The sequence below is a fragment of the Pinus tabuliformis genome, chromosome 9 (assembly GCF_031772625.1).
Source record: "Pinus tabuliformis cultivar Carrire ecotype Pingquan chromosome 9, CPIR1, whole genome shotgun sequence".
In the NCBI taxonomy this organism is placed as follows: Eukaryota; Viridiplantae; Streptophyta; class Pinopsida; order Pinales; family Pinaceae; genus Pinus; species Pinus tabuliformis.
Genome location: NC_142307.1, coordinates 279,900,034 through 279,923,969, shown reverse-complemented (window position 1 = coordinate 279,923,969; position 23,936 = coordinate 279,900,034).

Here is a 23,936-nt window from a genome sequence, read left to right as displayed (position 1 = left end):
TTTTATTTGGGGACAAATTCGATTGCAAAATCCATGTCTTCATAGAATCCTTAAAGGATCATGATTAAGCGGAAGCAGTCACACCCCAGCCTTTGGCTCCTATGTTTAATCTTGAGACTAGGATGATTAAATCATCCTTTTCTATACCATAATATTTGTGTGAGTACCCTTCCTAATCTTGCCTACCCTTGTGTAGGAGTCACATTAAGACAAAATAGATTCCTATCCAATCTTGAATTATGGATGCAAGTGTAGAGACAAATTTGTGTGCTTTTACTTGGATACAGAGGGTACCCCAAGAAATTGGCTTGATGAAGACTAAAATTTTTGAGAAATCTAGAGCTATGGCATCACTTTGGAGGCAAGAAGAACCTCATTGCAAAAGAAATTCCCCCTGGTTTGCGAGATCTGTAGCAATGACACCAAATTGAGGGGGTTTTCGACAAAAGGAATAGTCCTGGAGTTAAAAATATCCCAAACATAGTGACGACTGAAGGCATTAGGGTTTGTTGTAGCAGCTACAACACCCTCCAAAATTTTGGCCTGCATCCTATTTCAGAGCCTTCCTTGGTTTTTTCCTTGATGTTTGCAAACACGCAAGCTCATCCCATGAGCTCGTGTCGAGTCTTTGCACCCTCTTTGCTTGACCATTCATCGGTCGTCTTTTAGCATGTTGGTTACACTGTCATGTTTTCAGTCTTGTCCTGGTTGTGCTCAAAGTTGTCTTCGTGTGTACAAGTTGTGTTCGCTATGTAAACATTAATAGCACTCTCAGACAAAGTTGTATACAATTTCATGCAAGTGTCATCACAGTCGTTCAACAATCTATCTCAAGTGTTTCACTTGTTGCTCGCACCCTTTGGTCAGTCACACTGAGCATATGTGGTCTGGTTTTTAACAGTGTCTTGTCGTCGAGTCATGATTGAGTGTGTGTTCACAAGGTCATGGATACATGAGTTTCGTTGCTCACACACTTAACCATTTTTCTGAAGATATGTCAACCAGACCACCCTCAATTAATTGGTCCTCCATTGAGCTGCACTGCGCAGTCTCAACCCTCAGTGACCAAGCACTATTGCCCAGAATTGTGAAGATGTTGAGGCTACCTCCCAGGCAGTATGCACTGCACAATCCTGGAATCAACCTGGTTGATTTTCACCCAAAACAACGCAAATTTTTCCCAAGAAGCCATCTCAAATTGTGCTTCCCGCAAGCATATCCATTAAGCTTCCTACTGGTCAACCGGAGAATTTGATTGGGCAATCACCTGGGGCTTCACTCCTCCCCAAAATTGCACAGAAATTGTCAACCTAACTACCTACAGTGACTGAATAAATTGCACAGACAAGAGGGACAAGCACCCATTTCTTGTCATTGCACTGTCTCTGAAAATTATTTAGTTTTGTCAGTCAGTCCCCCTACCAGTCGGCCTGCTGCTCCTCCTGAAAATTGCACAATTTTCTTGGAATGACCACCAGTTTCCTAGCACCCCACTAAGCCCGGAAACTATGCAGACATGTCCTACATGACTGTCTCCTAGATCTGCGTAGTTTTGGCAGCAAGCTCACGCATCCCGCTCCTGGCCAACTCTGAAAATCTATGCAGTTTCACTGCCAATGCCTCTTGCTACCCGCACTGCTTTCCTTGGAAAAATTGCGCAATCTTTCCTCCCAGTTGAGACATATCTTGAATATGTCACTTTTGTCCCAAACTGCTCAACCCAGCCTCTCAATGACATCTGCGCAGTTTTCCTGACAATGTCCTGGAGCCTCGCATCCTGGCCTGAAATGTGCTCTGAACAATTTCAGAGCCTTGTCCTCTCTCCCGGTCACCTGCACCCAAAGCGAAAGTTGATGCATCATGGTAGACTAGGGGATTTATGGATTTGATTTCGTCTCATCATGAGTGATTGTAGATATAGGTACATGGATGATACATGGTGCGACGATGAATGGGATGAACAAGGAGCACATGCTAGGATACTTGTTCGTGAATGGATGAACACATGAAGTCTGCCATGTACTAGCGAAGGGGATACATGTACATGCAACACCAAGTGAAGACCAAGACCATCAAAGACTTTGCACACCTTGTCATGCGTAGGTGAAGTTATGATACACCAAGAGCACACTCATCACTCATCAACACTGCAACTCGACATGGACACCACCATCAGCATGAAAATACCAACACTGTCATGTCGATTCATGTCATGAATCGTCTCGGACAAATCACTATTGTGGGCCATACTGTTGTAATCAATGTAATGTAACGTGGAAGTGCAAGAGACCCACATATGAAGTTGAAGATTCATGTCAGTTGAAGAGTCATGTATGTCAAACAGTCACGAAGGAAGTTGAAGAGTCACAAGGGTCAAGTTCACCCTTGGCTATATATACCCCTCATTTGTATATGCAAAGGACTTTTTCACCTTGGATCCTCCCACATAGCCTTGAGAGTCTGTAATATTTTCTTTGAGGATCGAGCAGTGACTCCAATGCCCCTCTATCAGGGTTAGTGATGTATGGTGTACAGATGTGTCTTAGAACTTTCGCTTAATTCAAAAGCATGTTAATAGGCTAGCACATTTTCACACATGTATTGTATTTGTTTGTAAGACTATTGTTTAGACGCTTGTAATGCATGTGGTTTTAACCTATACTAAGATAGTTGAACTATTTCGGTTGTTTTAGTGCATATGTTGTTGGAAATGTGTTGTATCAGTTGTTAACGTTGTCTTGCCCATGTGGACTACTCCGTCGGACACTCGACAGGCTCATTCTTGTAAACTTGTTATAACAATCGTCGCACTCGTGTGGACTACTCCACTTGGTGTTGTATGTGCTATTTGTTCATCTTTGTGTTTGTGACTACCACATCTGTGTGGACTACTCCGCCAGAATCTACGCAGATCCTGCTCTATTTTGTGTCTGTAACAGAGTTGGGACTATTCCCTTTCGACTTGAGACTTGCTCTCACCCTCTCCCTCTGCAGTGAAAGCACTTTGACACAAGCGACACTAAGCACTCACCAGGCACACGAACCTCATTGTTTGAATACTAAGTATACCACTTTCATGTGCTGACAAGAAAGAGCTAAGGCATATCTTTAATATAATGGCAACCGGTACATCATACCGGATGGGACTCCTACACCAAACAGTGTGAGGTCTAGTTGGGACTTCATATTAGGGATATCCCATGAATGTTGGCGGATCTAGCACCATCAATAGGTTTCCAATGAAATCTCCCTCTAATTACAAGTCCATATAATTAATATATATAGAAACTAATTAAGTATAGTCAATTTTAGTTAATTTCACTATATATCTCCACCAACTATATTTTTGTAAAGTAATTTTGTAATATATATATATATATATATATCATGTGGTTCGGTGTACTGGAGAACGATACTAGCAACATCCACGGAAAACCCACCCTTTTCTAAATGATTCAGTTATCTTCCATGTATAAAGTAATCCCAAGGAATAAGCATTTCAATCTTGGTGGGACTAGAAACCAAGTGGGGAGGATAATAGAGACTCCTCCCTACCACTCGAGCTACATCCATTTGATAATGATTTTGTACTATATATATTAGTTATTTTTATCATTTGTAATAACAATAATTATTGTAGCATACTTTTCTTTCTACTAAAAAAATATCCAATTTCTTTGCAACTAAGGCGCCTTGGCCTATGCAATGAAGGTCTAGTGTTGTAGTTGGTTCTAGGTCCCCCGGGTGGGTCCTCGACTCCTCTATTTGGGCTTGACCCTTCCTGCCTATGTCAGTTAACCCCAGTTGGTCAGGTCTCCTATCATCTGGGTTTCTTCCATCTAAGCCCTTAAGTCTTCTTCACGTGATCTTCATCTTTGGTGCCCTTGATTTGTGTGTTGGTCTGGTATTGTATCCGTCTATTGGGCCCCTGCTGCTAGTCCTCGCTCTACTCGGGCTCAACCCTCCCTTCCTACCTATGCTCATTGACCCTCGTCAGTTAGGTCTTCATTCAACCAAGTCTCTTTCACCGACTACCCTATTGGTTCTGGGGTTGGTTGTGTGATGTTTGAACCATCCTAGGAAGCATCACTACAGGCAGAGATTTATACTTTCAACACCCTGGTGGCCTCTGCTCTGAAGTTCTGCAATCAGGGGGAATCCAAGTTCATGAAGAAAGCTGCAAAGATCCCCAAGATATAAATATGTGCTCCGTAGGCTAGCTCTCATGCTCTGCAATTTGTGGACAGGGACCTTATTAGCCATTTCATGGGTCTTTGGCCTTCCCCTCATATGATAAAGGCCTAGGTTGAGAAAAATCGGAACCCTCTCATTAAAGGTGCAGTCATCTCGTCATTTTGTGTCAAATGTTTCTATAACTTTAATTTGTGAATAGATTGGACCATGATTTAGTGTTTAGGATTGTTCCATATTTTATGGGGGCACGGGGCCTCTACCCTAACTGCTGGAGTCCCATCTTCAACCCGGAATGTGATTTTCCTTCATCGATCCTAGTATGGGTGAAGTTAACTTTCCTTCCCCTTCATTGCTAGAACGATGTGACCTTCAAACTCATTGGGAACCCCCTGGAGAGGTATATAGATTGCTCTAAACCAAAAGATGGTATTTTCTCATGTGCAAGGATTTGTGTGGAGGTGGATTTAGAGAAGGGTCTCTCGACAACAGTCAATCTTTGTATGGATAGTTGGACGCATGTGTAAGAAGTATACTATGACCAGCTTCCCTTCAAGTGTAATATGTGCCATGAATATGGACACTTCGAAAAAGGTTGCCCTAAAGGACGGGTCTCCGTGGAGAATCATTCTGGGAACCCTAAATATAAGTGCCAACAGGTCAAGCGGTGTAATTCTTCGAAATTTTTGGCACATGCTGACATCCCTAGCTCTACTCTGGTCTCGAAGGAGGTTGAGTCTACCCCTCCCCCCTAGGCATGCCTATTAGGGGTGGTCTCGGTTTGGTGTCGGAGAATCGTTTTGGGATCTTGGACTCTGAAGCTATTGTAGAAGTTTCAGTACCACCCCCACCTCCTCATCTCAAGAGGCCCTAGCCCCTTGTTCTGCTCCCCTGGGTAACCCCCCAAAAGGTCATAAAGTGAGGAGCTCTATCCTGGACACTAACAGCAATTTTGATGAATCATCGAAGGAGGAAGAAGATGTGGATGGTTTCTTGACATCTATGGAAGGCTTGGGTCCTTCCGTGTAGTTGAGCTCTGCTGATGACAGACCAGAGGGTCCATGCCTGAAGAATCCTATCAGAAAAGGGAAGAAACCGGGAAGAAAAACAAAAAGGAAGTCAGAAGGGAGAAAACCAAAAATGACAAAGATTTGGGAGTCTAGCACACTATTCCTCTTCATCTAGCAAGTGTAGGGAACAAAGGAGGAGGAGGAAAAAAAGGAAATAATATGAGCCCTAGCAAGGGGGGGGGCACTTAAAAAAGTGATTAATGAGTATCATATCTTGGAATTGTAGGGGCCTGGGGTCATTAAAAAGAATCATGGAAGTGATATCCCTAATCAGTAAAGAAATACCAGAATTCATTCTCCTATAGGAAACCAAACTGGATGAGGATTCTATCAACTCTATTAAAAACAAGTTTTGGAATACTGCCAATCTGGAAATAGTCAGTTCAAGCGGAGCATAAGGAGGCCTTTGTAAATTGTGGAATCTGGTGAAGCTACAACTGGTAAGTACCCTAAAAAAAATTCACTGGATAACAACTATTTTTAATATTAAAGAGAAAAGACATATATTCACAGTGATCAATGTGTACATGCCCACACATTTTTGGGAAAAACAAGAGTGTTGGAATTCCCTAATAGAGTTAAAAGGCACAGTGTTTGGGCATAACTGCATTTTTGGTGGCGATTTCAACACAACAACGGGAAATTACGAAAAAATAGGGGGCTCAAACATTCATGATTCCCAACAAGAATATATGGAGGACCTCATCCTAAACCTGAACCTTTTCGATGTCAAACCTCAAAAATTCCTGTATACCTGGACTAACAAAAGAGTGGGTGTAAACCATATCCCTGATCGGCTAGACCGTTTCCTTGCCGCTGACAATCTGCTGATCTTGAATTACAAGATCAAATATTCCATCCTCCTGTGAGCCCATTCGGACCACCGACCGATAACCCTGATTATCTATCAGCCCTTGGATTTGGGCCGAATCCCCTTTCGCTACTCTCCACTATGGCTGGAAGTCCCTAATTTCATGGAAGTGGGCTCCCTTTCTTGGCATGTTGGATTGTTGGAAGCCCAATCACCATCTGGGAGTCCAAGATCCACAGGTTGAAAGGCGACATTTAAAAGTGGCTAAAGGATCATAAATCTGAAAGACAGGACAACATCGAATACATGGAAGGAAAACTTTTTGCAATTCAAGGGAGAATGGAATCAATGCCGATCTAGGAATCAGATTTCCATAAGGAAGCAGATACTTTTAAGACACTTCACACAAACCTAAGAAAGGAAGAGGAGTATTGGAGACTAAAATGTAGAAATAACTTGCTTAGGGTTGGGGATAGGAACACCAAGTTTTTCCACAAGCAGGCCAAGTTAAGGGAATCAATAAATAATATAAATTAGATAATTCGTGGGGGGGAGACCATCAATAAGTTTGAGGAAATCAAAAGAGCAGAAGTTGAGCATTATGAAAATATGTACACTAAGGACCATACTTGGGATCCTACCAGCGAAGACTTCTTTCTCGAGAGCATCCCACAAATGGTGTAAGAGGAGAGGAATTTCTCTCTGATTTCCCCTCTAACATTGGAGGAAATTCGAAAGGTGGTTTTCTCCTTTCCCCCTGATAAAGCATTGGGCCCAGATGGATTCACATCGAGCTTCTATCACTCCTTCTGGGATGTTATCAAGAGGGACCTATGCAGATTGGCGGGATACTCCTTCCAACGCTTTGTTATGGGGGGCAACATAAACTCTTCTTTCTTGGCCTTAATCCCTAAAAAATCTAACCCCTCCTCATTCTCCAAATTATAACCTATTTCCCTTTGTAATGTCTCCTACAAAATCTTCTCGAAGTTGTTGTCCTATCGCTTTAAACCTTTATTTCCCTCTCTGATCTCTCAAAACCAAGGGGGTTTGTCCCAGGTGGGGAAATTTTAAATAATATTATCCTGATCCAAGAAGATATAGACTCAAGCTGGCGCAAGGGTGATCAAGGTATGATCATTAAGCTGGACATGGAAAATTCTTTTGACCGAGTTAGGCATGGATTCCTGTTAAAATTACTCAGAAAAATGGGGTTGGATGAGACCTTCATTAGATGGATAAATCTTTGTATTACTTCTCCTTGGATTGCTCTGTTGGTAAATGAAAAGGTTGCAGACTTCTTCAAAGCCTCGCGGGGCCTCCGTCAAGGGTGCCCCCTCTCTCCTTTCTTATACATCATCATGGCAAATGCCCTAAGTAGGAAATTGGAACTAGAAATAGCTTCCCTCAACCTCCCAGGCATACGGTATAAGGAAGGCATCAGAAGTATATATCATGGGCAGTATGTTGATGATATTATTTTGATGGGTGGAGCCTCGACCCCAATCACTTGATGATTCAAGAGGAACTTAGATAGATTCCTCAGTTCTTTCAGGGGTGCCACTAATGATAGCAAAATCCACATCTACAGTTGGAACATCTCAAGACATAAGGAAAAAAAGATAGAAGAAATCCTAGGGCTTAAAGCAGTCAGTGAGTGGATAGATTTCAATTATTTAGGGATCCCAATATTTCGAACAAGAGTTGCACCCCATGCCTGGAAAAAAGTGCAAGATAAAATGAAAACCAAAAGTGTAAATTCGGGTGGGACTTGGCTTAATTGTGCCGGAAGAGAAATCCTTATTAAGTCAATCATGTTAGTGATCCCTCTGTATCAGTTCACTGCCCTACAAGTCCCCAAGAGCGTGCTACACCAAATGGGCATGTATATAAGAAAATTCTTTTGGGAAGGAGGTAAATCAGAAACAAAGAAATACCACTTAGTAAATTGGAAAAGAGTCAGAGCTGCAAAACAGCATGGAGGATTGTGAATCAGGGACTTGGGGATATCTAATTTGGCAATGGGAGAAAAATTGTACTAGAGTTTGATCACGAATTCGAGTCAATGGTGGTCCCAAGTGATTCGAGCTAAATATCTATCTCAGCAAATTGACTGTGGGGGTTGTGAGGACTCTGGATTGAGCTCCCCCATCTAGAATTTGATCAACTCATGTAAGGACATTATCACCAAAAATCTAAGAAAATTTCTGGGAAATGGAGCCTCCACCAAGTTTTTTTCCGATTCAATTCTGGGACTCCATCCCTTGGAATTTGACCTTTCCCTAGTGGACCTTAAAAACTTATTTTGCCATAGGGAGGAGGAAAATCTAGGCCATATTGTAAAGTGGAACCAGCAAGCAGGTTGGAAGGGCTAGAAGCTCTAAAATACCCCAGAGGCCCTTCTCCTCCAAAGAGATAATCTATTAAAGGAATTAAGGGGTTGTGCCCCCATAGCTCTTGCAGAGGCAGACAAGTGGGGATGGAAGAATGTCAGTTATACACTCAAAGAAGGGTATTCGCACATGCTCTTAAACTCCCAATTACCTCCAAAAAACTCTATTTGAGGAAAAATATGGAAAACAAATGCCATCCCAAAAGTCAATTTTTTCTGTTGGTTGTTATCACAAAAAAAATTGTTATAGCAGAAAATCTTTGGAAGAAGGGACATATCGAACCCTCAAGATTCTCGCTCTGTGAATAGGTGGAGTAATCTATCCCCCACCTATTTCTCTCATGTCATGTTGTTAAATAATTTTGGTTCGTGGTCCTTGGGCCTCTATACTGTAGAACTACTTGGCCTTTGGACCTCCTGATCTTATTTAGCTCTTGGCCTAAATCTTATTTGGGCTCCCTTCAAGCCAAAATAAAATTTAAAGAAATTTGGTCTACTCTTCCTAAATATGTATGTTAACAAATATGGCTATCAAGGAACAAGGCAATATTTAAAAAGTCTCAGCCTCCAACTAGGGTAATAACCATGACATCCCTTTCATCTTGTATGGAACTGCATAGACCAGATTTAGTCCCTTCCTTGGATAAGATTGAATCCACTTGCTTGGCTCTGTGGGTGTGCTCCCTGACCTCTCTAGTTCTAGGGCATTGTTTTCCCTCTTGGTCCAAGTGGATTCTGAGGATGTCCTCGGAAGATCTCATGGATTAGCTCAGATCCACAAATAAATGGACCCTTCAATTCGATGGAGCGTCAAAAGGTAACCCTCAGGTGGCAGGAGGGGGAGGGAATCTCATTAATCTCGAAGGAATCATTGAATATAGATATGCTTGGGGTCTTGGATGGAAGATAAACAACCAAGCTGAAGTGTATGGCTTGTTCCAGGGCCTCACTTTAGCTCAAAAGAAGGGCATAAAAACAATACAGGTTTTAGGGGACTCCATGATAATCATTAGGCATATGAACTATGCTTCATCAACTAAAAACACTATTATAAACCACATAATCAGGAGATCCCAAGGGTTGATCCCCTCCTTTGAATTGGTGTCTTTCTTCCATATTCTCAAAGGAAATAATCACGAAGCCGAAAAACATGCTAACCATGCATGCAAGTTGAGAGAAGAAAGGAGCATTGTGAATGAGGTAGTGGGCACAACTAGCATCCCATAAGTGTGTTAATGAGGTTCAAATTCTGGATTGTGGAGGTTTCTCTTAGCCTTTCTTGGAAGTTAACAAATATTAGAATTATGGATTTTGCTTTTAAATATATTAGGTTGCCTAATTGGCATATCCTCCCTCCCCTTAGCCCTCCCCCTTCCCTTCCCCTCCCCTCCCCCTCCCTTCACTTCCCCTCTTCCCTTTGTATCCTCCCCATCCCTTCCCTCTTCCATTCTCCTATATTTTCCCCCATTTCTCCCCTCTTTCATTTTGTCCCACCTCCCCTCCTTATTGTCATGTTCCTCACCCCTGCACACCTCATCCCCCTGCCACTTAGGCACCATCGCATCACACCATGTGAACCCTGACCTATCTTGGAGCCTCGTGGCAAGAGTGTCCTCTGCTTACAGTGGCGACGTGTCTGTGATTGTCACCATGGTACAACCCTTGTTAATAGAAGGGATCTCTTCGAGCGTATTCAGTTCCCACGCCTTGGTTCATGGTGCAAGATAAGGGGGAGTTCGGAGCAACACTTAATTCCTGAGAACAGAATAGCCCTGAAAACTTGTGGGAGGAAGCTTAGGATGGGGATGGTGGACTAGGATAGTGTTGGGAAATAAAGGCAGATGACTGGGAATTTATGGAAGAACATCGATATCGCAGCCCCATCAGTTTCTTCACTAGGTACTACAGCATATCACAGTCATGTTGCTGTTATTTAAGGAATAACGGTAGGAGAAGTTTGTATGGCTTTAAGGATCTTTCCTACTCAGGTGGCCTCTGTGTAGGCCTGGAGTCTAAAGCTGAGGTCGTTGTGAGTCAGTTGTTGGGTTTGGGCTGAAGGAAAAAATTCAAGGTGTTAGGTGTGCCTGAGTCTTCAGGTGGGAAGCTTCATGGGGTTGCAGGTCTGAGCGTTGTGGATGGTTTGTGTGATGTGATATTGCTAAATTGGGAGGGGGTTCTAGACCAGACCCTCAAGGAATATTTGAGAGTTAACCCGTAGAGGGAAGTCCGTTCGAATTTAGTCATCTTTGAAATTGTTGTCGATGTGAAGATTTTTAAACTTCTCGACTGTGAGGGAGTCCTGGGACATAACCCTGGGCCTGATTTTTCAAATGGAAAACTTTAGGGGGTCACGGCTCTGAGTGTTGTTGTTGGGTCGAGTGTTGGTATTTTGTTGAATTGGGAGGTCTAGTTGAATTTGATCGACTTAGGATAGTTGTTAGAGAGAAGGTTTCTAAACTTTTGGACTGTGAGGGTGTCTTAGGATGGAACCTTGGGGATGTATGGGAGGACATGGTGGTGGATGGTCAGCTCATAGAGCGAGGGGTCAAGAGCATCCTGGAATTGAGGGGGAGTGACATAAGGGTCAGTGACATTCTGGGATGTCTGAAGATGGATTCGAGTGTGCAGAGTGCAAAAGACAATCCCTGGTTGGGCTCTTGGGGTAGTCGAAGGCCGAGGACAGGAGGGTTGCAGGTGGGAAATTCTCTGGCTGATAGGAGAAATTAGTCAACCTCCATTAATTGTGTGCAGGATCACCTGGAATTAAGGGAAGGCCTAGTTGTATTGCAGCGTAGCATATACCATCAGCAACAAGAGAACATCACTATGCAGGAGAGACAGCTGGAAAAGAGGGAGTGTATTCACCAACTGGAGGATGAAGTGGATGCGTTGCAACAACAAATTGAGCAGTTGAAGCTCAAGGTGGCGGAGAGCATCAAACAATGAGGAGAACTCCACTAAACTTGACTTGAACAAGAGAACCGAAGAAGTCTCCACTGGCCTGGACCTGAATAGTCCAGCATCTATGGATATTTAGTCTTAATAGTATTTCTCATTGTTTTTAAATGGCAGAATGCAAATGTAAATATTTAATGCTACAATTTTGTCGAATTTATAGTAATAGAAGCCTTGGAATGGGGGATTTTTGTGAGAAATACAGCGAACACTTTTACAGCAGGAATGCATATCAAAAGATGTATCAACAATCCTTAGCAGGCTTGAAAACACTATGTAAAATCCTGGTTTTGTTTGCAAATGGACGCGCTATATTTAAATAAAAAAACTACTCATTCTAGTTTTAAAAAAAAAAACAATTATTATTTTAAATAAATTTATAATTTAGTTTTTTTTGTCTATTAAAAATTGTATTGTGTTCTGAACAAGAGGTTAAATGAAAAGCTAAGAAACTTGGAATGGTTTGTCACAGGGGAATCCCAACGAAATCCAAAACCAAAATATAGGTTAACCTAAGATTGAAGATACACAAAGATATACCGAGATTTTGGTTTTATAGGCTAGGAATGATCATGGGATTTTCCGAAGGTATTTTCTTGCTTTCTTCTTATGAACATCAATCCATCTTGAGAAGTTGTCAGGAGCAAAAGGATTTTGAAGTTTACTAATTTTTTTGGCATTTTCGTGTGTGTGTGTGTGTGTGTGATGCATACATGTATTAGGGTTGATACTTCTTATATCTGTATATTCCCATGCAAAACCAAAGGCATGTTTTTGTAGCATCTTTATTAATTGATATTTTGAGATTCTTCCATGTTAGAATTGATATTTAATTTTTTAACTGGGTTAATTTCTAAAGGAATACTACCAAATTGTCCATAGAATTTAATGATAACATATAATTATATGATGAAAAGTCTTCTACATTACAATTTTCTTGCAAGTATTTATCTAACATATTCACATAATAATTATGTATTTGTTCATCGAGATAGTGAAGAAAATCATAATTGTTTATAAGATTCGTTATTTGATTTTTTTCATCATCTTGTTTGAAAGACATTGCTTGTAAAATTGTTAGAAAATGTTATATCATTTCATTATCATCGTCATCATCAATCCATTCATTATTTTTTAATTCAATAATTGTTTTAGCAGTAGGATAAAGTGCAAACTTATTTGTTGCATTTCCATTAGAAATTTTCATATCACTCAATCTACAACTAATAAATGCATCAATCATGGTTAACCAAGGCCTTTCTAATATTAATTAATGTCATCCTAGATGATTTTAGGTGTAAGAACAATAAAATCAATTGGGTATTCCCAAGATTCCAAAGATATGAGAATATCTCCTCGTACACCTTATGGTTTTATAGTTGATCTATCTGTTAATTGTAAATTAGTTGGTGTGTATTGAAGATTACTTAATTGTAACTCATCCATTATATTCTTTGTCATCACTTTTATAGTTGCTCTTAGATAAATAAGTGTGTTTGGAATCGCAATATTATTAATGTGGATTTTTACAATGGGACTTCCTAAATCTAAATATTTTTCTATATAAGTTGATCTTCCCATCATTATATCTGCTAGCTTTCCATTGAGATGTACTTTATGTTGTTCGATCCTTTTTCTTATTGGTTTTTTTTATACACAATTCCTTTATTGTTTTCACATATATAGGAATGCCTTTGATTTTTGCAACAAGGGAATTCGAATACAATTGTTCCTTAATTCATCCATCATATCATAGTTTGATGGTATTAATTACTTTTCTACATTCTCGTCTATTTTTAAATTTTTTGGAAAAGGAGGATTTTGAGAAGATGTAGAAGGTTGATCGATTGGAGGAATAGGGGATTTTTTTGTATCATATATTTTCTTAGGAATTTCTTCCTCCTTTTCTTATTCAGTGACTTGTGGAGAATATTTATGAAGTATTATTCCTAACCTAACATGTATGTCATTGAGATCAAGAGGAGCAATCATATAAGTTTGGAAATTTTGAGGTTGAGCATTGTAAACAGGTTAAGCTACTTTATTATTTTGGTTTGGAAGTGGTTGTGCAGATAACTAGGTAGGTCTTTGTGGAGATTGTGTTGATGGTAATTGAAGTGGTTGGCTGGAAGTCAATTGTGGTTGTGGTGGAGGAGGTTGATATGGTTGTCGGGATTGATATTAAGGATATTAGGGATATGATGGATAATATTAAGGATTATTTACCCCATATTTTCCTCACCAACCTTGTTGCGAAGGTTGATTTTGAGCTTGATTTTTCCATGGTTTCGAAAGTAATGGTGTATTCCAATCACTTTATGGATATTGTTGATAAGTATGAAATTTATTAGAAGAATCTTACATAGAACTTGGTTTTCAAGCCTACCATGGTCTTATTGGTGCTACAAAAAAAAGTTGTTCTAAGACTTCATTTTCCTGATTATACTCTTGATAAACTGCTTTTAGTCTTGGTAGAGATGGGAAATCCTTTGTCGCATGTTTTTCTACACAAATAACACATATTTTAATGTTATCCAAGGGGCATTCTTTCAAAGGATGTTTTTTTCTACATCTAGGAAAAAATCTAGATAATGTAACATTTTATTCCTTTTTAACTCTTAGCATATAAATTTGTTCACGCAAATTTCCTAGAATATCAGTTTTGAAATTTTCTAATAAATGACCAAGGTCAGCTCTACTTACCATACCAGATTTAGATTTACTTACTCTAGCCATCGTTGGTTTTTAGGGACCTTTACCATATTTTACTCTTCCTTGTGATATATGCTAGCATAATTCACAAATAGTGTCAAATCCTAATTTATGTTGTTTTTCCATTTTGGGATTTTAGACAAAATTTTCCACAAAATATTAAGATTTTCATCCTCTTTTTGACTCATTTTCAAAATTTTCTCCTTAATATCATGTTCAATGCAATAATATTTATATTTTTCTAGAAAAAGTTGTCTCATTTCATCCCATGATCTTACAAAATATGTTCCTAATCCCATGAACCATCTTAAAGCCCCATATTTTAATATAGCTGGAAATAACTTTAATTTTTTAGCATCTTGCAAATAGTCATAACTTCTACAAAGCACTTCAAACTCAAAAAGAAAATTTTTGGGTCCTCATTTTGTAGACCATGAAAATTTTGAAGTATTGATGGAGAAATGTTTTACATGTTGACATTAGTATTTGTATCTTTAATAGGAAAACCATACACATCTTCTTCATTATCATCATCTCCATCTCCTCCTCTTACTCCTTCAGGTAAAGGTCTTCTTCCTGCCCCTCCACCTCCTAAAAGTATTATTGTTCCATTTCTAATTCCATTTGGAGGTATTATCTCTCATTTTCCTTCAACCGTTGATTCTTCATAACTAAAAAAATATGGCTCTTCTATTGGATTTTCCTCAATTGGATCTTCAATTATTGTTACTCCAAAGAATATTTCTTCTTCTTCTTATTCTTCTTCAGTAGGTATCTCAAGCTCTTGTGCAACAAATTGTTCTCTTGTTGAATGAGAAAGAAAGATAACTTCTTCTATTGAAGATGACAGTTCTTCTCTAGCTTTGATTTCAGATCTTCATACTTTAGGTTACCCTCTTCTACCTACAACAATGGGAATATGTGATGTGGATGCTAATGTTGTTATTACTACACCATGTGAAGTAGTGGGGGTGGTAGGTGGACGTGTTGAAGTGGTTCTACCTCTAATAAATCTACCTCTTGAATCCATTTCTATATACATGCATTATATTTATCATGCTTACTCATGTAGCTAATTAAAATTCAACAACTAAGGTTTTGAAGAAACCTCACTATGGCGATGTGTAGGTTCTTACCTCTCATCTTAACATTTATCCATACCCAAATTTGTGTAGTTTAAAAACAAAAAAACTAAAACTAAATCCTATGTACACTTCCCCAACAAAGGAACCAAAAATTCCATTCAATTCAATTATACTATAATTTTGTTACATCTAATTCTCAATCTAGATTAGTAAACTTATGAAGTGTACAACAAAGTATATGCAAGGATTAATTCCTAATTTTCTTATATATGCTAACATTAATAGTAGTAAAATATATTGGGACAAGTTGTCACTTGTTGTGCAGGGTTCTTTCCTAAACAATTAACACATATCAGTCCTTGTTATCCAACTTTAAATCTATGAAAATATTAACAGCAAAATAATATTGAGCTAAATTTCGACATGTTGATTAGGGTTCTTAGCTAAAATGGTAACATACGGCTCAATCCTTGTGATCCAATAGAGTTAGTATATCTTTTACGAAATTGGCCATATTATTGAAACAAATGCCACAAAATACTTAAGGTTCTTGCACAAGAAAATAACACAAGGCTTTATATTCGTATTCAAATAAATAATCAATTTGAAACTAACTAGAAACAAGCTATTTTGATTAAAAACAAAATTATTAAATATTGAAAAAAAATAAAAATAAAAATAAAATAAAAATAAAATAAAATAAAATAAATAATAATAAATAAATAATAATAATAAATAAATAATAAATAATAAATAATAAATAAATAATAAATAAAATAAATAAATAATAAAACAATAAAATAATAAATAATAATAATAAAATAAATAATAATAATAATAATAATAAATAAATAAATAATAATAATAATAATTGCAACCTATTTTATTCTATGGGAGCAAAATAAAACATAAATTTACTATATAAATAAGACTCATGTCAATGTGTGTCCTCGCAGGGGCTCTCTTGGTTGGTTCGTGCGCTACTTAATTATAACTCAAAACGAATAAACAAGTACAAACATAATTAAAATGGGTGTATCATAAGTACAAATAAACCGACTATATTAAACTAAGAATTGTTTCCAATACATACAAGTTGTCTTCTCCAACAGGAGCGAGCATGAATCTCTCTTAATATCTCATCTTCATAGGATTATAATCCACCCTGCAGTATAATTAAACTCAAACTCTACCACCGCCTAAGTTGTTACTTTGTCTCCTGCCTAAGTTGTTGACCAGATTGTTAACCAAGCTTTACTTTTGATGTGGATATGCTTTTGAGTGCGGCCATAGGTGAAAAACCATCTCTTTAGGTTTTGCCACATCCCTCAATTCTTGATTTGGTCATGCCTGGAGATATGGTAATTTGTGATCTGGCTACAAAAAGAAGGAATACTTGTAGAATATGTGACTTTTTCGTATTCATAACATCTTTAACTATTTTTTAATAAAGAAACACACGGAATTTTAGAAATATGGACATGATTACCTTTAAATTCTTCATTTGTAACCATTATATCTCAAGCATGGTGTTTGTACATAAATGATAAAAGTTGTTTATGAAAGATAGTTATGATGGGCTTATAAGAGCAAAGGTAAGTGAAACTAAGGATAAAAGAGATTATTGTCAAATCTCAACAAAAACATTGTATATTTATGCATGCTTGCATTAATGGAAAAATAATAAATATTACATTTTTTCCTCTAACTAGTTCTGGCAATGATATTAGAGCTAGTGTAACTCCCTTCATCTAGGACTATTTCTCCTCCATATTCCTTGCATATGCCTAAGATCTGCAGGTCCCCATTTTTAGAAGTTGTTTCTCTATCATTCTTCTATGTGTTCTACTTTTCATCCTCAAGTCCCATATCCTCTCCTCTACACCATCACTTAGACCTATTCACCCTGTCATCATAGTCTCCTCCTCTTTGTTCTATCCATTGGTCTTTGCATTTCTCTCCACTAACTTCCATGGTCGATATGAATATTTCAAAGTATCAAAATATTTTATTAAATATGAAGGATACAATATTTCTCTTCAAGTCACTCTACATTAATACATAGTTAGTTAGGCTCTAGCAATTCTTTTATATTTATTCCTTGGTTCCCATAATAGCCTTGATATTTCCTATATTAACCATGGATTTAGCAGAGTATGAGAAGAATATGTGGGGTTGGAGATGTAATTAGTCGCTTGTGAGTCATATGGAACCTACATTGAAGAGTTCTTGATCAAATGGGAGAAGCCCTTTCTTGATTTTTCATATTGTTGTAATAGTTTTTCTCAAAGACACTGGTGGGCATCACATTATCCAATGGTGAGAGGTTGTTATCTCCAAAGCCATTGGTGGGAGGAAATTTTGAGCACAATGAAATAGAGTTTGTATATTAAGCATTCATATCATCTTAAATATGGGCTCTAAAATTGAAGCGTCATGCTTGCTTGATAGTATGACTTGAGGAAAAAAATTTAGGATGGAAATTTATCTTAAAGTTTAGAAACTTTGGCGAATCTTATTACTCCCTAATATGAAAAATGTAAAATGTTTCGTGATATTTTTGTAAAAATATTCAAATTTATAATGATTTTATGTAGTATCTGTAAAATTTTGGTTATTTTTAAGGTAAAATAATTCTATACTATAAATTTAAGTGAATCATTTTTAGAAGAAAAAAAAAATGAAAATTGGTGAATCACTTTTTTGGGAAAAAAAATGGAAAATTAGCTCATCTATGAATATTATCCCTTAAAATTTTCGTTGGTATGACCACAATTAATTACAACCATTTCCTATGCGAAGAGCCCATGTGCTTGGAGTAGTGAGAATTCCATAGTATATCTATTGTGAAGTTATTCAAAATATACCTACTCCTGGGATGGACAGTGATGACACCATTGGGCTTCTGGCATAAAACCTCTTGAACTTAGCTAAGGGGAAGGAATATTTTCACTTGGACATTGGTAATGAGTAGTACGTGCAAACAGGCCTATTCGTCATAGTGATAGATGGAGATTGATTTTCCATTTTGCAATCCTTCCATTTGCGAAGTTCACTGTTTGAATTGCTTTTGTGCACTTGTGTTGGTATTGAAGGTTTAACGAGGAGCTTTTAGGCTATTTGAACAAGAATAAAAATTCATTCTCTCATCCACATCATACATGTAGTGCTAACTAGCTAGCAGAACCATTAGAATGCTTCAGAAAGATAAAAAACACACTGATTTTTAATGATTTATGGGATGGGATTTATGAAGGAGATACTAAAGAAGAGGTTGATGGAGAGGCACGGCAAAATCCTAGTGTATCTGTAATACCTATATCAACTAAGGATATTTTCATTTGAAGAACAAAGGCAAGGAATTTTATGCTTTGGTTTCTACAATAGTAAGTGAAGAGGTGAACCACCATATTGTTCACATTTATGATTTATATGGAGCCTTAAATAAGTTAAAGGACTTATATGACTCCCACTAAGAACTGGAACGTGTACAACTATCAGTAAAGCTCTTCAATCTAGAGCTGAAGGATGATGATCCCGTGAGTTTAGCCTCTAAGATCAAATCCACCATGCATGACATAGCTTCCATTGGAGTGAAGATGAAAATTCTCACATAATGTTCATCAAATATCTCTACCTTCCATACTCACACTAACTTGAATCGTTGCAATCTAGTGGCCAAATAAAGTCCATCTCATTTGATTCCCTAGTGGAGAAAGTTGCAAAACATGAGAAATTTTTTGGAAGCAAGAATACAACTCATCTTACTAGAGAAATTGACTTGCTCAAAAATGGAAGAATTAATCAAATGAATATTCTAGAGGGGAAGGCATTAAAAGAACAAAGAGATCTAATCTTCATTATGACCAATGTAGCAAAAATGGACATGAGGCAAAGACGTGTAGAATCCCTTGGGATAAGATCAAAGGCAAGCAAAGTCAGACAGAAGAGAGAGAAAAAGCATCAAACTTGGTGGAAGATAAATCATATGAATCTACTAATTTCATTATCATGCATTACAAGTTTGGAATATCAAACTCAAATATATAGCTAGAGTCATAGTCCATCAATAATTGATTTTTAGTTATCCTCAACCACCACTTAGTAGATACTTAAGGCTTTTGTGAAACATTAGTATATGGTCATCTTTAAATCATCATCTAGTAGAAGACATAAGCTTTTGCTAGCCAACTTGTTTGTGGTCATCCCAAAACCTCTAGATTCAAAGAGGACATTCATCCATTGGTAATTATAATTCATCTCTCCACATGGACTCACCAATACCCCTTCAAATTAAGGGAGGGATGTCAAACACCTGACCCTTAGGGATTTTCTGAATTATGAATATTTTGTAACTATGTAAATATGATCAATCTAAACATTTAGAATTGGAAGAGACATCAGAACTTGGAAGTTGAAACTAAAGGTCATGAAATCATTATATATATATATATATATATATATATATATATATATATATATATATATATATCAATATATATATATTTATATATCCAACTTGAACAGTGAAGACCACTTGTGACTTGGTAAACTTAGCTTGACTTGGTCAAGGGAAAAAAAATATCTTTGGCTCCTTTCCCATAATGGTTTTCTAGGGTAAACCATGTGTCCATGATGTCTGCATAATTTATGTGTGTTTTTTGTTATCACCAATTAATTACATGTTCTCTATTGGTAATTTCCATCATCAACCAACTTCATCATTTACAATGCAATATATAGCATCCGGAGGCATCCAAAATCCCTATTCCATTGACTCTTAGACAAACCATGTGCCACAAAAGCACCATTGTTGACCTAAAGCAAGGTTGAACATGATGACATTCTTAATTAATTTATTGATTAACTTATAATTTAGAGGATTGAATTTGGGTGGGGAGGATAATAATTCTTCCTCCCAACCACCTCTTGAATTGATAGAATAAGATAAACATACAAAAAAAAAAAATTCCAAATCCACAAACAAGGTAATAGCAAGGTTTTAGGGCTAAAACCTGTATGATATCTAAACGAAACATCCTCTCAAAAAATATATCTCGATTAGCTAAAGATAGTAGGAACTATCTTTCTCTCCTACAAAAAGTGCCATTGAAGTGGAAATGTTGTTACCAAGAAGTTGTTGCGTTGAATTGCATAAGGAATTTTCAACACATTATAACATTTTTTTCTCTAACCAACATTCAAACAAAATACATTAACATAAATATGCACGTTGAAATAGTGGTTTGCATCAATTAATTGAAGATGTTCTATCTTGTTTTATGCTAACCAAATAGACTCAATTTCTTATATTACATCCAAGTATATAGATGGATCATTTTTACTTGAAGTCAATGTTGAAAATAGCAACAAGAAATGTTAAAAATAGAATCCAGAAATTCTAATTTAACTTGTCCTTGAATTAAATTGAGAATTAAAATTGTAATTCTTTTCTCATAGCAACTTGTAATAGTTAACTAAGTTAAGTTGACTTAGTTAACTTAGGAATTTTGAGTTGGAAGTCTTTTGGAAGTCATGTATATGTTCTCCCTAAGTTTTAGGGGTCCAGGATGAGTTTAATTATGAGTTGTAATTGGATAACTCAGTTTACTGAGTTATGTTCAGTTAAATTAGTTCTAACAGTTTGTTGAAGTTAACAGTCAGTTATTGCACTAGTGCATCCACAAGTGTCACTCTAGTTAACTGAAGATTCCCTCATCAAAAACTCATGCATTTCAATTCTTAGAAAGACCCAATTGAGACTAGAGTGCAGGGACATTGTACTATCAGTTGTATGATTTATTGAGTTGTAAATAACATGCATGTAATCAGAGAAGGACCTGATTTTTTATTACATAGTTATGGATGAGGAATTTCCCTTTAAATATGGGTTAATTCTCTCAGGAATTGTGCAAAGAATTACAAGCTTAGAGGCATTGAAATTTGGCTAAGTATTGGCCAAAGGAAGTCATCAGGCGGAGGATAGGAAATACGTGTGAATGTTAAGCTCAAGGTTGAGCAGAGTATATTGTAATCATCAAAATTCTTTGGCCAAGCACGCAAGGAATCAGGGGCTTAGCAGAAGAGGCTAGAGATTGGCTTGAGCTTGCTTGTGAGCAGGGACATTGATCATACTGAGTGCTAGGATTGTTCTTGTGAGAACAAGCATTGTACTATCATCTTGGATTTCTAATTTAATGCAATACAGAGAGTGGGGGTTTTCAGTTGAGGCTTTCCTCATATACTTATTGTGTTATGTGCCATTCATTTATCTTCTTCTTATTCATATTTTTTTTCATCGATCTATTGTCTTCCGCTGGTTCAAAGTAGAAGTAGATTCTTGTATTGTGCTTTTGTAAATTGCACGAGCTTGTGAATCTACAGGAAATTATACATGGTATCAGAGCCGAATTTTTTTGCGCTGCGAGTTTGCAGAGAAGATCTGAAAAAAATTTGTTATTTTTTTCAAAAACAAATAGAAGATCTGGATTCCTTGTGAAAAAACACCTAAAAATAAATAAATCGGTCAAATCGAAGTTCGGATGAGGGAGATATAGCTGATTTAAAATCAGCTCGTTTTCTAGAAAATTTCGTGACGGCGAGACAGATGAAACAGATTGGTATGCTAGCCAAGAACCTATATGCACTTGAGGTACAAGATGCATGCAAAGCCTTGAGGATCAAAGGAAAAGGTTATACACTTGGTGGTTGAGAGGGAAAGTAAATTACCTCTCAACATGCAGCCCTAGAAGAAGCCTGTGAAGCAGCTTTAGGAAGTTGTGGAACAACCACAACTAGAGAAGTTGAGAGGAGACCAAGTGGAGGCATCCACTCATGCAGAGACCTCTAGTAGGGGGAAACTTCGAGCCAGGTGGGCATAGGGATCACATGCAGCCATACCTCCAGGTGTGAGGTGGGTGATGTGAAGTGATAGTCCCAAGAGGGCTGAAATTGGGCAAGGTCCATTGAGAGGTTTTATCTCATAGATCATACCTTGCTATAGGAGCCCAAAGCACATAGTAGCAGGAGGAATTAGTGGTGATTTATGCAGTCAGAGATCAGAGTGACAGAGGCTAGAGTAGTCAGATACTGAAGATCACAGAGAAAGGTTGACCTAAGTCCAGAAAGGCAGATTTAGTAGAAGTGTAGAGTTTTCCAGTCGACAGAGGCAATAGCAGTCAGAGACTTTGATGACATATGCATAATTATATTGATTCAGGTTGGATGTTTTTTGTTTTTGGAGTTGTTGTAGCAACAACACTAGAGAGAAGTGTTGCATGCTGAACATTCCAAAGGTTCAAGATCATGATCAATTTGAATTCCTTCCTTGTTGAGAGGGGGTGTTGAAAATAGCAACAAGAAATTTTAAAAATAGAATCTAGAAATTCCAATTTAATTTGTCCTTGAATTAAATTGAGAATTAAAATTGCAATTCTTTTCTCATAGCAACTTGTAATAGTTAACTAAATTAAGTTGACTTAGCTAACTTAAGAATTTTGAGTTGGAAGTCTTTTGGAAGTCATGTATATGTTCTCCCTAAGTTTCAGGGGTCTAGGATGAGTTTAATTGTGAGTTGTAATTAGATATCTCAGTTTACTGAGTTATGTTTAGTTAAATTAGTTCTAATTGTTTGTTCAACTAATAGAGAGTTAAGAGTAAGTTAGTGCATCCACAAGTGTCACTCTAGTTAACTGAAGATTCCCTCATTAGAAACTCATGCATGTCGATTCTGAGAAAGACCCAGTTGAGACTAGAGTGCAGGGACAGTGTATTATCAATTGTATGATTTACTGAGTTGTAAATATCATGCATGCAATCAGAGAAGGACCTAATTTTGGATTGCGCAGTTATGGATGAGGAATTTCCCTTTAAATACAGGTTAATTCTCTCAGGAATTGTGCAAAGAATTAGAAGCTTGGAGGCTTGGAAATTTGACTTAGTATTGGCCAAAGGAAGTCATCAGGTGGAGGATAGGAAATACTTGTGCAGGTTAAGCTCAAGGTTGAGCAGAGCATATTGTATTCATCCAAATTCTTTGACCAAGGGTGCAAGGAATCAGGGGCTTGGAGAGCAGCAGAAGAGGCTAGAGATTGACTTGAGCTTGCTTGTGAGCAGGGAAATTGATCATACTGAGTGTTGAGATTGTTCTTGTGAGAACAAGAATTGTATTATCATCTTGGATATTTTATTTAATGCAACACAGATAGTGGGGGTTTTTAGCTAAGGCTTTCCCTAGATACTTATTGTGTTATGTGTCATTGATTTATATTCTTCTTGTTCATATTGTTTTTCATCGATCTATTGGCTTCTGCTAGTTGAAAGTAGAAGTAGATCTTTGTCCTGTGCTTTAGTAAATTGCATGAGCTTGTGAATCTACATGAAATTCTACAGTCAACCTTCAATCTTGTAAGTTAGGGAAATTCCTTTGAAAGATGGACAAAGAAGCATGGAACAAGAATCTAGAAATATGTCCCCTACATGGAAGCATCAAGTGTTAAATTATAACTTGAAGCAAGTTTCCAAGTCTCACATTAATTACTTAGTGAGGTCCATGTTTTTATTTAATTAATCTCCACTAGTTACCACTTGAAAAGATTAAAATTGGAATAAGATTAAAATATTTAGATAGGATACTTTCAATCAAAATTATATTTTTATTTATAAAAAATATTTTACAATCTTTAAAGTGCTTTTACAAAAATTCATTTTCCAACCATATA